Consider the following 17,765-nt stretch of genomic DNA (forward strand, 5'->3'; position numbering starts at 1 on the left):
CGCCACAGTCGGACGTCTGAGCGACGTCTCATAAAGGGCTTATATTGTAGCTCAATAATACAATAGTTCGGGAACATAAATTATCACAAGCATGAGACAAAAATAAAGTTAGTCCATCCACAGGAATAACGATAAAACTGGATTTACCACTTGAGCTTGTTCACCGGGGACAAGTTTTCCACGCGGATAGATATGGATATAATGTTTTCATTACTTGATCATGGATACGATGATTTGGAAAGAATTGACTCTACAGAGTTTGTACTTAACCACAGCCAACGGATTTCAGTAGTCACAGGGACTAGTTCCGTCTACGGTGTTTTGGAAGAAACACGTCTAACCAGTACACACCCAATTCAACCATCCGAAGCCAGGGATCACCCTCGGCATTGTTCAAGAAAAACCTTGAGACGGGGAGGCTACAACCTCGCGTAGCATGGGATCAAATTTCTATATGCGCGCTTTAAGGGGGTGCCCCCCCTCTCGGTCCCAACCGGAAACACCTATGCCCCCTGACCGGATGACTGGCTTTAATCCTGGGCCAAGGTACCATCATCCCGGCCTCTCTGTTTGGTGTGTACACGGAAAGAGGTTACCAACTTACTAAACCGCATCCTGGCAATGAGACATGTGGTAGCACGGAAGGGGGAAAGAACGGTAACGCGGCTCCAACCACGTTAACGTCGGAGAAAGTCGGATGACGCAAGGCTGGTATGCTACAATAGTACCACCTTGCTGCCCTTCATGTCACCACATGATTAGGCCATCTCTCATCAGAGATTATCGCAACTTTGGAACATGCGGAAAAAGAACGATAACGTGGCTCCAACCACGTTAACGTCGGAGAAAGTCGGATGACGCAAGGCTGGTATGCTACAACAGTACCACCTTGCTGCCCTTCATGTCACCACATGATTAGGCCATCTCTCATCAGAGATCATCGCAACTTTGGAACAACCGGGTAGTTGCCTTACCAGCAACGAGGTATTTACCGACACTCATATGCGACGCACAAACTTTCACGCAAACATGCAAAACACCTGTCATATCAAATGTTCAAAACATGCTTGCCTGGTTCGGAGAAGTCGGAGTCTAGCTCGGCGAAGTTCGCGGCTCCGTCACCTCTCCCGGAACCTACGGCAATCACGAAACGGGTACTAACGTGAAAACCAACACATGCACAGAAACTTTTCCAAAAAAAATTCAAATAAATCCCATAAAAAACTAGACAAAATTTGAAGATTGTCAGAAAAAGAATCACTCAAAAATACCTTTTTATTAAAAAGTTATAAAGGTTTCTGTCCAGGGACTTATCTGTAATGAAACAGAAAAGTTCCAGGGTTTTAACTGAGAAAACAGAAAACGCTTCGGTTGGGAATGCGCAAGCGCAAAGGAGAAAACGTATTTGCCCGAAGGCGCCAACAGAAAACGGTTCGAAGGAGAATAGAATAGAGGCTGACAGGCGGGGTCCACCTGTCAGGTTTAAAAAGCTCGCCGGCGCCCGAAGACTGCGGTGGACGCCGGCGTCGAACCACGGCGAGTTAGGAGAAACGGAGGGTACCAAGAGCTTCAGCGTCTTCTTCCGTGTCGGTGGGTGGTGGACTCGTCCAACGGGGAGCACTACGTCGACGGCGACACTATCTCCGGCGGACGGCGGCTCGGGTGAGGATGGGGAACTCCGGTGGAGGGCTGCAAGCTACAAATTGAGGCGCGGGTCAGAACGAGGGATGCAAGGTGAAGCTACTGGCAAGAGAATGGAGGCGGAGGAGCACACACAGGAGCGAATCGGGCTGGATCCCGTGGCGGGTCGCGGCGGCCGGAGTCGAGGATGGAGACCTCCTCGGGGCTCTTCCAGTGGCTAGGCGTGCTCTAGGGGGAGTGTAGGGATGGTGGGTGCTCGAGTTGAAGCTCGGGGCCTCTATTTATAGGCAGATCGACGGGGTGGCCGTGAACGGAGAATCTCCGGCGAGCGATTACGGCGGAGCAGTAGATTGGCAGGTGGTTTGAGCGGCCAGGCAGCATCAGTGGAGGTTACTGGAGTCGTTTCACAGCTAAACGGGGTCGGTCTTGGCGTAATGGCGTCGGTCCACGGTGAGGTGACCGCACGGGCTCAACGGCGGCAAAGAGCGCGCTCCGAGCCCTGCGGTTCACGACGAGAGCGGCAGCGCGTTCGGGGGAGTGGAAGGCCACGCGGCGGGCTCCGGTGGTTTGGGCGGCGCTGGGTGGCGTCGTCGGCGCCGTGTCTCCCGCTGGCGTCCGCAAAGCCGCCGCCGGCGTCGGTCACGGGGCGGCGCACCTTCTGCTGCTCGTCGCCGACGCCCGCAAGGCGCTAGGCGTTCGTGCGGTGCAGGAACAAGGGGGGGGGACAAGGATCAAGGCGACGCGGTGGCACTGGCGAGATCGACGTCCTTCTCTGAAGAAAACGACAGCAGGCCACTGACTGAATCTCTGAATTTTCTGAACTTGACATAGACAGTGCACTGCAGGTGTTCGACAGAAGGTTTTGGCTATGAGATAAATTTTTCTGGAGCTGTAACTTGGTGAGGTGACCACTCAATGCACCCAGAGGCTGCCTGATTTTACTTGGAATTTTTGGAGAAGGTTTTGAATGAATTTCACCAAATTTGGCAAATCTGGTCCAAACTTGCAGCAAGTGTAGTTTGAAAAATTTGAACTGAGGACTAGTGGATCTTCATGGTTCTTGGTTGAGGGTTCAAAGGACTAGGAGGGGAACGAAGTTTGGGGCCAAAAATCAAGACAGAAAGTGGAGTTCCTTTGTAAATCTCCAAGTGTTAGAAAAGAAGGCAGAAATTTATTTGAATAGAATTTAAATGGAAATAATCACATGGGGAGGTTCAACTTGCTGGATTTGATGCAAATCATGATCCAAAGGTGAGGGAAGGGTTAGGAGAGAGGATTTGCACCTAGACCATGGCAAGAAGGAATTGTTGAAAGTGGCAAAGGGTTATTCCAAAAGCCATAGTGCATTTTCAAAAAGATTTTCAAAAGTTATTTTCCCAAGTGAAAAGTATTTTGTTTTGAGACCAAAAATAAAAGCAAGAACCTCCAAGACCAAAGACAGATCTTGTGTGAATCCAAATAAAACTTTTGCCATAAAAAGAAAATTTATTTGAGAGGGAGAGTTCTCTTGAAGAAAAATTTAAATCACTCCTCTCAAGTCAAATAAAATCTTTTGAAAAATCCAAATAAAAATTTGGGTGTCACAACACCTACCCCCTTAGGAAAAATCTCGTCCTCGAGATTTCTGCTAATCCTCAAATAGATATGGATACTCTGCTCGAAGGAAATCCTCCCTTTCCCATGTAGCTTCATCCTCAGAGTGGTTGCTCCACTGAACCCTGAAAATTTTTGTCGTCTTCTGACGGGTCCTCCGTTCAGACTCTTCTAAAATCTTTACTAGCCTTTCTCTGTAGGTGAGATCTGGTTGCATGTCGATGTTCTCATGAGGTACATGCTTCTCCGGGTTACTCACACATTTTCTCAATTGAGAGACGTGGAATACATCATGGACGTCTGACTGCTCCTTGGGTAGGTCTAGTTGGTAAGCTACCGTGCCTCTTCGTGCCTTTACACAAAATGGTCCAATAAATCTTGGGGCTAGCTTCCCCTTAATTTTGAACCGTTGCAGACCCCTCATAGGAGATACTCGGAGGTATACAGAGTCACCGGGTTCAAAGCTGACCTCACGATGCTTCTGATCATAGTAGCTCTTTTGTCTGCTCTGTGCTGTCTTGAGTCTGTCCCTGATTTGCTTAACTTTCTCCTCGGCCTCTTTAAGCATGTCTGGGCCGAAGATACGGCTGTCACCTGTTTCTGACCAGTTCAGTGGGGTACGACACCTTCGCCCGTACAACGCTTCAAAGGGTGCCATTTGCAAGCTGGCTTGGTAACTGTTGTTGTAAGCAAATTCGGCATACAGCAGACTCTCTTCCCAACTGGATCCATAGGTGAGCACATAGGCTCTCAGGATATCCTCTAGGATTTGGTTTACACGTTCCGTTTGTCCATCAGTCTGAGGGTGGTATGTTGTACTGAAAGCTAGTTGCATGCCCAGAGCTTGTTGTAGGTGATCCCAAAATTTGGAGACGAATTGGGTGCCTCGGTCTGATATTATAGTCTTTGGGACTCCGTGCAAGCAAACTATACGGGAGAGATAAAGTTTTGCCAGTCTTTGTGTGGAGTAGGTAGTTTTCACGGGAATGAAATGAGCAACCTTGGTTAGTCGGTCCGTGATGACCCATATGGCGTCATTTCCGCGTTGTGACCGGGGTAATCCGACAATGAAGTCCATTCCTATTTCATCCCATTTCCACTCTGGTATCCTGTTAGGCTGGAGTAGCCCTACTGGCTTTTGATGCTCGGCCTTGATGCGCTGACATGAATCGCAACAAGCAATGAATGTGGCTATATCTCTTTTCATACCGTGCCACCAAAATATTTCCTGAATGTCCTTGTACATTTTGGTTCCTCCAGGATGGATCGAGTATGGAGCGGTGTGGCTCTCCGTCAAAATCTGTTGCTTGAGTTCCTCAATGTTAGGTACGCAAAGTCTGTCTCCGTACCACAATGTTCCTTCACTGTCTATGACGAACTCAGAAGCCTTACCAAGGTTCATTTTCTTCTTTATGCCTTCGATGCTGGGATGTCCCTGTTGAGCCTTCTTAATTTGTTCCACCAGGGTGGGTTGTATCTCCAGGTTCGATACGGTGCCCTCAGAGACTAACATCATGTTGAGCCTAGCGAATTCTCGCTGAAACTCAGGCCTCAACTCTTTCTGACCGTCATTGTCCGGGCTGGGGTTTCGACTAAGGGCATCGGCTACTACATTTGCTTTCCCTGGGTGGTAGTGAATACCAACATCATAGTCCTTGACCAGTTCCAACCAGCGTCGTTGGCGTAAATTCAGCTCTGGCTGCGTGAAAATATATTTGAGGCTCTTATGGTCCGTATATATCTCACAGCGATTTCCCAACAGAAAGTGCCTCCACTCCTTGAGTGCATGTATGAATGCTGCTAGCTCCAAGTCATGTGTTGGGTAATTTTCCTCATGTTTTCGCAGCTGCCTGGAGGCATATGCGACAACTTTGCCATCCTGCATTAGTACACATCCGAGACCTTTTCGGGACGCGTCACAATACACTTCAAAACTTTTGTGTATGTCTGGTACAGTTAAGACCGGTGCGGTTGTCAGCTTCTTCTTGAGTTCTTGGAAGCTCTGCTCACACGCTTCCGTCCATACGAATTTCTTGTCCTTCTTGAGTAACTGGGTCATAGGTTTCGCCACAGTGGAGAATCCTTCAATAAATCTCCCGTAATATCCGGCCATTCCTAGGAAACTCCGCACGTCTGTGACGTTGGCGGGCGGCTTCCAGTCCAGTATGGCCTTGACCTTTTCTGGGTCTACGGCCACGCCTTCTTGGTTCAGTATATGGCCTAAGAAACCAACTTGTCTTAGCCAAAATTCGCATTTGCTAAACTTGGCGTACAGCTGATGCTTCCTCAATTCTCCCAAAACAATTCTGAGGTGCTCAGCATGCTCTTCGGGTGTCCTTGAGTAAACCAGAATATCGTCAATGAATACCACCACAAATTTGTCCATGAATTTTATGAACACTTTGTTCATGAGGTGGATGAAATATGCGGGGGCGTTCGTTAGTCCAAAAGGCATCACTGTGAACTCGTATAACCCATATCTGGAAGTGAATGCTGTCTTGGGGATATCCTCTGTCCGTACCTTCAGTTGATGGTATCCCGATCTCAAATCAATCTTTGAAAATACCTTAGCTTGGGCGAGCTGGTCAAACAAATCATTTATCCGTGGCATCGGATATTTGTTTTTGATGGTAACCATATTGAGGGCTCGATAGTCTATACACAGTCTCAGTGTCCCATCCTTTTTCTTGGCGAACAACACAGGCGAACCCCATGGTGAGGAGCTGGCTCGAATAAATCCTTTGTCCAACAACTCCTTTATCTGCTTCTTCAACTCCACCAATTCTGAGGGTGCCATTCTATAAGGCTTCTTATAGATGGGAGCGGTGCCAGGTGCTAGTTCAATGCTGAATTCTATCTCTCGGTCTGGTGGCATGCCTGGTAGTTCTTCAGGGAACACATCAGGAAACTCGCATACCACTGGAACTTCTCTCAGTTCTGCAATGTCCATTTTGTTCAGCTTTGGTTTCTGTGATCGTGGCCTTTCTTGAGCGGAAACTCTTATTGTCTTGCCGTGATGGTGAGTGAGAATCACGGTCCGATTGAAACAGTCAATGAATCCTTTGTTGGTGGTCAACCAGTCCATCCCCAAAATGACATCCAGTCCTTTACTTTCTAACACGGTGAGATTCGCGTGGAACTGCAGTCCTTCGAACTCAATGACCACTCCTTGGCAGTAACCTTGAGCGATTTGCTTGTTTCCGGGGGACTTGATGATCATAGATTTTTCCAAGGGAAGTATCGGAAAACCATGTTGCGAAACAAAACTCTTCGAAACGAACGAATGGGAAGCTCCAGAATCAAACAAAACCGTGGCAGGTACTGTGTTGACAGGGAACGTACCGAGCACGATGTCTGGGGCATTCTGCGCTTCTTCCCTGGTCACATGGTTCAGGTGACCCTTCCTGTGGTTGTTGCTGGGGTTGAAGTTGTTGCGCTTGGGGGCGGGATTGTTTCCACCATTGTTCGGCTTGGGTGCCGAGTCTCTTGGCTTCGGGCACTGTTTAGCATAATGCCCTTGTTGACCACAAGCATAGCAGGTGACCCCTGGACGGTATGTGTACTCCTTATCCCTGGCATGAAACTGTCCGACGGGCCTTGGCTCAGTAGTCGTGGATCTCCTTGCGTCTGTCCTCGGGACCTCAGTCTTGCCTCGGTTGCTGCGGGCAAGAGTCGTCTTGTCCCTCTTTCGCTTGCGGATATCTTCCAGACTACGGCGCTCATTCTCCAAGGTGATGGCCTTGTCCACCAGCGTCTTAAAATCCGGAAAGGTGTGCACAATTAGTTGGCATCTCAGTGCTGGTGCCAGGCCGTCCAGGAATTTTTCCATCTTCTTGCTTTCTGTCATGTGCTCGTCGTAGGCATAACGAGACAGCTGGGTAAACTGACCATTGTACTCTGTCACTAACATGCCTCTCTGCTTCAGGTCATCAAACTCTCTCTTCTTGATCTTTAGGATGCTCCTCGGGATGTGTGCCCCCCGGAAACCTTCCTTGAACTCTTCCCAGGTGATGTTGTGTTCCCTGGGATGCATGTGTAGGAAGTTTTCCCACCATGCTGCGGCTGCTCCAGTAAGGTAGTGTGGTGCATAAAGCACCTTCTCATGATCTGAGCACTGAGCAATAATCAGTTTCCTTTCAATCTCACGAAGCCAATCATCGGCTTCCAGCGGCCTATCGGTGTGAGCAAAAGTTGAGGGGCGAGTCTTCTGTAACTCAGATAACTTGGAATGTGGTTGATAGTGTTCACGGTGGTTTCCCATGTTGATGACATGGTTCATCATCTCTTGGTGTTGTTGCTGACTTTGCTCGAAGAGACGGCATACTTGGGACAGTGCTGCTTCGCTGTCTTGTTGGCTGGACTGACCTTGAGTGAAATTGTTGCTGGTCTGTGTCCCGTAAACCTCTTCTGGCTGATTGGGCATGGAGCAAGTCCATGGGCGAGACATTTTTCCAGTCTGGGGTATTATTTGCAAAGCCCATGAGAAAAACTATGTAACACAAGAAAAAAAATCTTGCAAAGGCAACAATTAAAAGGCTTCAAGGTTTTCAAAGAAACACAAATGATTTTTCATGGAGAAGAAGTGCTTAACATAAAACTTACATGCGAAAAGCAAACACATGATACAGCACTCAGGATGCGCGTACACAATCCTGACATATTATTAAAACTAGCGTACTACTTCGGAAGGCAGCAAACACACCAATACAAACTAGCGTACAGATAAAACAGCACACCATACAGGCAGACATAACACGCGGCTACTCGGTGCTCTCAGTCGGAGATGGTGAAGATCTCCTTCCCCTTGCCGATGGCAAGGCTCAGCGGTCCAGGAGAGTCAACCTCCACCTCCTCCCTAGCTGGCTCCTGGCGTGTAACGCTGCGCTGCGGTGATGGTGCGGGGGCGACTGGTGGTAGCGCGCGTGCGGCAGGCGGTGCGGCCCTGACTGGAGTAGGAGCGATGACTCGGTCGAACTCCTCAGTGGTAGGCAGACGGCGAGCAGTGGCCAAAACGGCTGGTGCATACAAGGCTGAAGACGAGACGAATGTCAGAGGTGGCGCCGTGTGGAGAAGCTCCTTCCCGCTGGCAGGACCGCCCCAGACTAAGTCCATGCGGGCAGCCACAAGATCATCTACGAGATTGTCGAAAGACTCCTCCAGAGCCTTGAGATACTCCACAACCATCTCGATGGCTTCATCTCGTTCTCCCCGATGGCAGGCGAACGCATAGTGGCTAGTGTAGGGCACATGGCATGGGAGGTAGCGGTAGCGACGGGTCTTCATCGTAGGAAGGATGTCCCGAAGGAGAGCTATCGCCTCGCGGGCAGCCATCTGCATGGCATGCCTCTCCGTAGGCATGGCCCTTCCCACAAAACGGAAGTGGCGAGCAGCAGATCGTCCTCCCTTGAACTGCACCACGGCTTGGTGCATAGACACGTCGTCACTGAGCTTGTGCTGATAGAGTGTGAACTCCGGGCGAGCTGCTGGCCCGATCGCGAGCTTGGTGATGGAGACGAGGAGCTTGACAAACCCCTCGGGCACGTTGGTGAACACTCGATTCTCACAGCTGCTGCCAGCCATCTACAAAAGTAGGCAAAAATTCTGAGTAGTCATGTCATAAATTTATGATGACCAACAGAAAATAGCTACAATTGCAAAATGCTGAAAAAGCACAAAAGACGCTAATAACCGATTAGCGATCGCACCTAGTGGCTTCCTACAGTCAGCCTGGCTCTGATACCAAGCTTGTCACGACCGGTTTTTCAATAAAATAATTATTAGACAATATCTTGGTCACAGAAGAAAAATACCAGGAGTACTGAATATAATACAAGGTTGAGCAGAGACTGCCCAACAATTTATTACATGCACGCCGATAAAACAATACGGCGGATAGGGTGGCAAACTACTAACTCACGATAATAACGGTGGTGGAAATATCACCGCGAAGCGAGTGATATGATTCCAGAAGACTACAGCTCTTCGAGCGTCGGAGTGAGGATCGAGAAGACTTATTGCGGGTGGCGGAAGCGTAAACAATACAAGTGACCAATATCCGGGATCGCGCAGGACTGATTGGGACTCCTCTAGGCATCGGACGCGCTATCAAACTCTTCATCCAAGAGATCGCCTTCGTCAACATCTGGCCAAATCAACAAGCCAGGTGAGTACTATGAAAGTACTCGCAAGACAGTTCGGACATAAGATATAACAAATGCGAACATGAAGTACATGAATAAGTTAACCAGTACGATCAGACATAGAGGTAGTAAATGCTGGGTGCCAAGCAAGGGTCTGAATGACGCCTCGAGCGGAAACTGCAGAATAGTAATACTGGTGCCAAGCGAGTGTCTGAAAGACTCCTCGAGCGGAAAATGCAGAATAGTAATACTGGTGCCAGACGAGTGTCTGAAAGTCTCCTCGAGCGGAAAATGCAGAATAGTAATACTGGTGCCAAACGAGTGTCTGAAAGACTCCTCGAGCGGAAAATGCAGAATAGTATTGCCACAGTCGGGCGTCGAGGCGACACCACATAAAGGGCTTGTAACAGAAAATAAAGACAGTGCATGCCACAGTCGGACGTCTGAGCGACATCACATAAAGGGCTTATAATTAAAGTAAGAAGTAAGAACACGCCACAGTCGGACGTCTGAGCGACGTCTCATAAAGGGCTTATATTGTAGCTCAATAATACAATAGTTCGGGAACATAAATTATCACAAGCATGAGACAAAAATAAAGTTAGTCCATCCACAGGAATAACGATAAAACTGGATTTACCACTTGAGTTTGTTCACCGGGGACAAGTTTTCCACGCGGATAGATATGGATATAATGTTTTCATTACTTGATCATGGATACGATGATTTGGAAAGAATTGACTCTGCAGAGTTTGTACTTAACCACAGCCAACGGATTTCAGTAGTCACGGGGACTAGTTCCGTCTACGGTGTTTTGGAAGAAACACGTCTAACCAGTACACACCCAATTCAACCATCCGAAGCCAGGGATCACCCTCGGCATCGTTCAAGAAAAACCTTGAGACGGGGAGGCTACAACCTCGCGTAGCATGGGATCAAATTTCTATACGCGCGCTTTAAGGGGGTGCCCCCCCTCTCGGTCCCAACCGGAAACATCCATGCCCCCTGACCGGATGACTGGCTTTAATCCTGGGCCAAGGTACCATCATCCCGGCCTCTCTGTTTGGTGTGTACACGGAAAGAGGTTACCAACTTACTAAACCGCATCCTGGCAATGAGACATGTGGTAGCACGGAAGGGGGAAAAGAACGGTAACGCGGCTCCAACCACGTTAATGTCGGAGAAAGTCGGATGACGCAAGGCTGGTATGCTACAACAGTACCACCTTGCTGCCCTTCATATCACCACATGATTAGGCCATCTCTCATCAGAGATTATCGCAACTTTGGAACATGCGGAAAAAGAACGATAACGTGGCTCCAACCACGTTAACGTCGGAGAAAGTCGGATGACGCAAGGCTGGTATGCTACAACAGTACCACCTTGCTGCCCTTCATGTCACCACATGATTAGGCCATCTCTCATCAGAGATCATCGCAACTTTGGAACAACCGGGTAGTTGCCTTACAAGCAACGAGGTATTTACCGACACTCATATGCCACGCACAAACTTTCACGCAAACATGCAAAACACCTGTCATATCAAATGTTCAAAACATGCTTGCCTGGTTCAGAGAAGTCGGAGTCTAGCTCGGCGAAGTTCGCGGCTCCGTCACCTCTCCCGGAACCTACGGCAATCACGAAACGGGTACTAACGTGAAAACCAACACATGCACAGAAACTTTTCCAAAAAAATTTCAAATAAATCCCATAAAAAACTAGACAAAATTTGAAGATTGTCAGAAAAAGAATCACTCAAAAATACCTTTTTATTAAAAAGTTATAAAGGTTTCTGTCCAGGGACTTATCTGTAATGAAACAGAAAAGTTCCAGGGTTTTAACTGAGAAAACAGAAAACGCTTCGGTTGGGAATGCGCAAGCGCAAAGGAGAAAACGTATTTGCTCGAAGGCGCCAACAGAAAACGGTTCGAAGGAGAATAGAATAGAGGCTGACAGGCGGGGTCCACCTGTCAGGTTTAAAAAGCTCGCCGGCGCCTGAAGACTGCGGTGGACGCCGGCGTCGAACCACGGCGAGTTAGGAGAAACGGAGGGTACCAAGAGCTTCAGCATCTTCTTCCGCGTCGGTGGGTGGTGGACTCGTCCAACGGGGAGCACTACGTCGACGGCGACACTATCTCCGGTGGACGGCGGCTCGGGTGAGGATGGGGAACTCCGGTGGAGGGCTGCAAGCTACAAATTGAGGCGCGGGTCAGAACGAGGGATGCAAGGTGAAGCTACTGGCAAGAGAATGGAGGCGGAGGAGCACACACGGGGGCGAATCGGGCTGGATCCCGTGGCGGGTCGCGGCGGCAGGAGTCGAGGATGGAGACCTCCTCGGGGCTCTTCCAGTGGCTAGGCGTGCTCTAGGGGGAGTGTAGGGATGGTGGGTGCTCGAGTTGAAGCTCGGGGCCTCTATTTATAGGCAGATCGACGGGGTGGCCGTGAACGGAGAATCTCCGGCGAGTGATTACGGCGGAGCAGTGGATTGGCAGGTGGTTTGAGCGGCCAGGCAGCATCAGTGGAGGTTACTGGAGTCGTTTCACAGCTAAACGGGGTCAGTCTTGGCGTAATGGCGTCGGTCCACGGTGAGGTGACCGCACGGGCTCAACGGCGGCAGAGAGCGCGCTCTGCGCCCTGCGGTTCACGACGAGAGCGGCAGCGCGTTCGGGGGAGTGGAAGGCCACGCGGCGGGCTCCGGTGGTTTGGGCGGCGCTGGGTGGCGTCGTCGGCGCCGTGTCTCCCGCTGGCGTCCGCAAAGCCGCCGCCGGCGTCGGTCATGGGGCGGCGCACCTTCTGCTGCTCGTCGCCGACGCCCGCAAGGCGCCAGGCGTTCGTGCGGTGCAGGAACAAGGGGGAGGGGACGAGGAGCAAGGCGACGCGGTGGCACTGGCGAGATCGACGTCCTTCTCTGAAGAAAACGACAGCAGGCCACTGACTGAATCTCTGAATTTTCTGAACTTGACATAGACAGTGCACTGCAGGTGTTCGACAGAAGGTTTTGGCTATGAGATAAATTTTTCTGGAGCTGTAACTTGGTGAGGTGACCACTCAATGCACCCAGAGGCTGCCTGATTTTACTTGGAATTTTTGGAGAAGGTTTTGAATGAATTTCACCAAATTTGGCAAATCTGGTCCAAACTTGCAGCAAGTGTAGTTTGAAAAATTTGAACTAAAGACCAGTGGATCTTCATGGTTCTTGGTTGAGGGTTCAAAGGACTAGGAGGGGAAAGAAGTTTGGGGCCAAAAATCAAGACAGAAAGTGGAGTTCCTTTGTAAATCTCCAAGTGCTAGAAAAGAAGGCAGAAATTTATTTGAATAGAATTTAAATGGAAATAATCACATGGGGAGGTTCAACTTGCTGGATTTGATGCAAATCATGATCCAAAGGTGAGGGAAGGGTTAGGAGAGAGGATTTGCACTAAGACCATGGCAAGAAGGAATTGTTGAAAGTGGCAAAGGGTTATTCCAAAAGCCATAGTGCATTTTCAAAAAGATTTTCAAAAGTTATTTTCCCAAGTGAAAAGTATTTTGTTTTGAGACCAAAAATAAAAGCAAGAACCTCCAAGACCAAAGACAGATCTTGTGTGAATCCAAATAAAACTTTTGCCATAAAAAAAATTATTTGAGAGGGAGAGTTCTCTTGAAGAAAAATTTAAATCACTCCTCTCAAGTCAAATAAAATCTTTTGAAAAATCCAAATAAAAATTTGGGTGTCACACTTGGCCCTTTGCGGTCTGGGGGCTTGATATGGTCGGACCCCTTAAAGGGGGAAGCCATAAGAAAAAATACCTATTGGTCATGGTGGACAAATTCACCAAATGGATAGAAGCCAAACCGGTTAAAACGGCCGAATCCGGACCAGTGATAGACTTCATATCCGGGGTTGTACACCGTTATGGCGTTCCCCACAGCATCATCACCGATAACGGCTCGAACTTTACAGCCGACGAGGTAAAACTTTGGTGCAGCAACATGGGCATCAAGCTCGATTATGCTTCTGTCTATCACCCGCAAACTAACGGTCAAGTCGAGCGAGCAAATGGTCTTATCATGAGCGGCATTAAACCCAGATTAGTGCGATCCTTGAAGGAATCCGAACTATGGGGGCTGCGGACCACGCCGAATCGCACTACCGGATACACACCTTTTTTATGGTGTACGGCGCAGAGGCGGTACTACCCTGCGACATAATTCATGACTCACCTAGAGTGCGCATGTATGAAGAGAAAGAAGCCGAGCTTGATCGGCAGGACAGTTTGGACACCCTGGAGGAGGAGCGTGACGTGGCAAAAGCCCGTTCCGCATTCTATCAGCAACAGGCTCGAAGGTATCAAAGCAGAGAAGTACGGGCCAAAACTTATAACGTTGGCGAACTCGTTCTACGCCTATCGGAGAAGAAAAAGAACAAGCTCAAGCCCAAATGGGAAGGTCCCTTCATTATTGACCAAGTTCTGACCGGTGGAGCGTACCGTCTGCGGGATGCATCGGACAATCGACTCGAGCCAAACCCATGGAACGCAGCCAGACTCTGAAGGTTCTACGCCTAGTTCTGGACTCTATGTTCGTCTCCTTACCTCTGTCAATTTTTTATATATTCGTTATCTGCCTTTTCTTTCTTTCTTTCTTCCCTTTTTTCTTCGAGGCCTTACAAGGCTAAAATGTCTCTCGACTACACAATCTTGACGCGCTAGCCGCGCTCATGATACCTGGGGGCTTCTTATACAGAAGCTTAATATAGCTACGCTCCAGGCTCTAGGCCCCACACGTGTTACTTTTCACATGTACCTTTTTTTGCCATTATATGCATCGATATGACTTAAGTTTTGGCCAAGCTGGGTTGCTTGGCTCTTGTGTTTATGCCCTACGTTCCCATTAATTCGGCTAGGGCATAAGGGGAGCACCTCTGCGATTGTTACTGTCGGGTCAGCCGGATGTGTACCTCAGACTGGGTGAAGCCGAAAGTTAGCGTTCTTAAGGGAATATTCGGTCGGTGAACAAAAGACGATTTTTATTTATTGTACTACATGCCCCCAGATGTTTATATCCTGCATCTTTTTTCGTAGTTCGGACATGCACATTAATGCATGCATACCCAGGGAAAGGAACCCTTAACGGAACTATTCTCCCTGTAAGATGTTTCTTACTATCCATGTAATATAACATAGCTAGTTGGGTACTTGTCTATTCAAGCACTTATGACCCCTACGCCTGGTTTCCACGCGTACCCCGGTTTTCACATGACTAAGCGGGTATTCGGATACACTCCGGACTGTCGGGTCTGGAGGTCGAAGCGAAAAGGTCCGCCATGACAAATGATTTACAATTCGTCTAGGGACAATACATGTCACTTGAAGTACACAGTCACTTGGACTGACTAAATTCTTCTTCTATACCATCCAACAGGCTGTCTAGCCTACAATCCTGTTGGGAATACTTTGCGGCTAATTCTACCTGGTCATACACCAAACTGACGGGGATCTCTTTCCCATCAGACCCCACAGGTCTGACCTCGGCCATGTGGTTCGGGTCAGCCTTGGTATATCGCGTCTTCACCATGGCCCAGGATTCCCTTGCACCTTGTCGGCAGGCTGATATCTTCCATAATCGGAAGCGCCGCCGCGCTCCCTTGAGCTTCTCTACAAGCTCCCCCATTTCTACTGGCAGGGAGGCGGATGGCCACAAGGCTTGGGCAACGCCCTGGACCACCTGCCGAACTTGTTCGTGCAGTTGGGAGAGCTCTGGCAAAAGATCACTTGTAGACCCGGGCATTTCCTCAGCGTGACGACCCGTCAGCATACCTACAGATATAACTCTGTCAGCCGGTTTCTTCGCCGAACTCTTCAAAAGTTCGTTCAAGCACTTATTGAAAATGCCGCGTCGAAGCCTCTTATTCTCCTTTACGGAGTCAGCAAGCTGGGCTCGAACATCTTTCAGTTCAATGCCCAGCCGGATATTGGCGTCTTGGAGATCGTTTTTCTCCCGCCTAACCCGTGTAAGCACGCGCTCGCCAGCCTTTAGCTGTCGTTTAGCATGTTGCTCATCCCCTCGCACGACCTCCGGATTCACTCTGGATTCATCTATAGAATCTATTGTTAGATTTGCACGCATGCCGCATACTACCTGGTACATGACATCCTTTGCAATGGAAACAAGTGTTACCAGATGGGGCCTTCTCGGACTCCTTCACTGCGGCAACTGCGGCCTGAAGCTGGGCTTTGCACTCCTCCAGCTCTTGAGACAACTGGGTATTCTTCTCCGTAAGAACCTATGCAAACAATGATCCTTAAATCAGTTGTGCCAACAGTTTCAAGTCTCAGGGACTACTGATATACATAATTATTAGATTTTCTTACCCGTATATCCTTTACATACTGGTCCGTGGCTCTGGCAAGACCATTTTGAGCAGCTCGGATGTACGCGTCTCCTGAGTTGAAGGCATCAAACGCCTCTTGGGAGAAACAAGCGTCGCGGAGTACGGCCCGGCGACGCCTGTGATTCATGGCGCTCTCCACTTCGGAATTCGTAGCGGACAGCCTATCCGCATCCTCTGTAGGAGGAACATCCGGCGTTGGCCCCATGTTAGCGTCCGCCACTAAGTCCGGCTCTGGAGCCCGACTGGTGGAGGCGTGGCCGGCAACCTCTCCGGATATAGTCCGGCGAGCGTTTTTCCTACTAGGAAACATGGGCGTTATTATATTTTAAAAGACGACAACCACAGAGCGGGGTTCTTTTTCGTACCTCTATGACGGCGTCTTAGTCCTGACCGCCTTCCTTTTAAGCCTACCCGGCTTCGGTGCCCCTTGTTGGTGAGTCACTGCGGGTTCGGCATGGCGTCCCGAGGGCCTTCCATGTAAGACACCATATGTGTGCGGTAGGTGAAGTGCAGAAAAAGGGATCCTTCTTGGAAGTTAGGACTCCGGTTTTACTTACATGCGATGCGGTGAGTAGTCCCGGGTAATCGGCTACGATGGCCACCATGGCACCATCGCAGCTTAATTGATAAAACTTCCTGTCAATAAGCTCCACAAATGTGTCCGGATCTTGTTCGAGTCCGGGGTCGAGGGCCCGGTCAGGGTCCTCCGGTTGTGGAGGCGGGCTATGGACCTCCCTTACAGCTTTCCGCAGTTCCTGCTATGAAATGGCAAGGTAAATACTTATGACGAAGAATGCGGGAAGGTTTGGAGTGAAAAGTAGCAGCTCACCCAGCTTGGGGGGTTGTACATGGAGAATTCATCCCGTGGCTTAATGCGGATGAACTCCTCTTCCTCTCCTTTGTACAAATCAGACAGAATTTTTGCTAGAGCAGCGACTGAGTCCGGTCCCTTACGACCGCAGCGGGTGGCATCGTCTTCTCCGTTGAAGTGCCACATGGGTTGCCCCCGAAATTGAAGTGGCTGCACCCCCCGCATTATACATATTGACATAACCTCGATTACTGTCAATCCTGACTTGGCCAGCGTCTGTATCCGGCCCATCAGGTAAAGGACTTCTCCGTTATCTTCCCCCTGGGGGCTCCGAGGGCACCAGTTGCGGCGTTTCTTCAAGGGAGCGTTGTCGAACTCAGGAAGGCCCATCCGAATAGGGTCCGGAAGGGGGACGTCCTCCATATAAAACCACTCCGAAGGCCAGTCTTCAGATGTCTTCTTCGGAGTACCGGACAGGTATCCGGTCCCGGCGATGCGCCATATTTCGGCTCCGCCCACTTGATATATTGACCCCTCCTGTGTACGGGGTACGAGGCAGAATAGCCTCTTCCATAGCTCGAAATGAGCTTCGCAGCCCAAAAACAGCTCGCAAAGGGCGACGTAGCCAGCGATGTGTAATATGGAGGCGGGAGTAAAATTATGCAGCTGGAGGCCGTAGAACTCCAGGAGCCCGCGGAGGAACGGATGGATTGGAAATCCGAGCCCCCTTAATAAGTAAGGGACAAGGCATACCCGCTCCCCCATGGATGGGTTGGGAAAGCTCTCCGCTTGCTCCCCGCCGTTGTAGGTGGCGAGTCCGGCTCGAACGGGGACCATATACGCTGGAGGGAGGAATCCCTGGGTCTGTAACTCTACTAATTGGTTGTGAGGGACGGAACACTTCGTCCAATTGCCTAGCTTAGGGCCACGGGAGCGAGAGGAGGAGCTGCGATGGCCGGCCATGATGGGATGGACCTCTCCGGGCGCGCTCCGATGGATACTCGCTGTGGGAGGATGGTGTGATCTGGATCTGAGGATCCCCGCCTCCTTAAATAGACGATTTACTTACATGGTTAGGGTGGCAAGTGTAAAAATGCCCCGACTTCTCGCATTCGCTTGATACGTGGAGGATAGCCATTATTAGGCGCAGAAGCCAAGGAGTGCGACATTCATGGGAAGCCGGACGCTACTCGACAGGTACTCAGAA

This window comes from Aegilops tauschii, chromosome 6 (genome assembly GCF_002575655.3).
Source record: "Aegilops tauschii subsp. strangulata cultivar AL8/78 chromosome 6, Aet v6.0, whole genome shotgun sequence".
Classification (NCBI taxonomy): Eukaryota; Viridiplantae; Streptophyta; class Magnoliopsida; order Poales; family Poaceae; genus Aegilops; species Aegilops tauschii.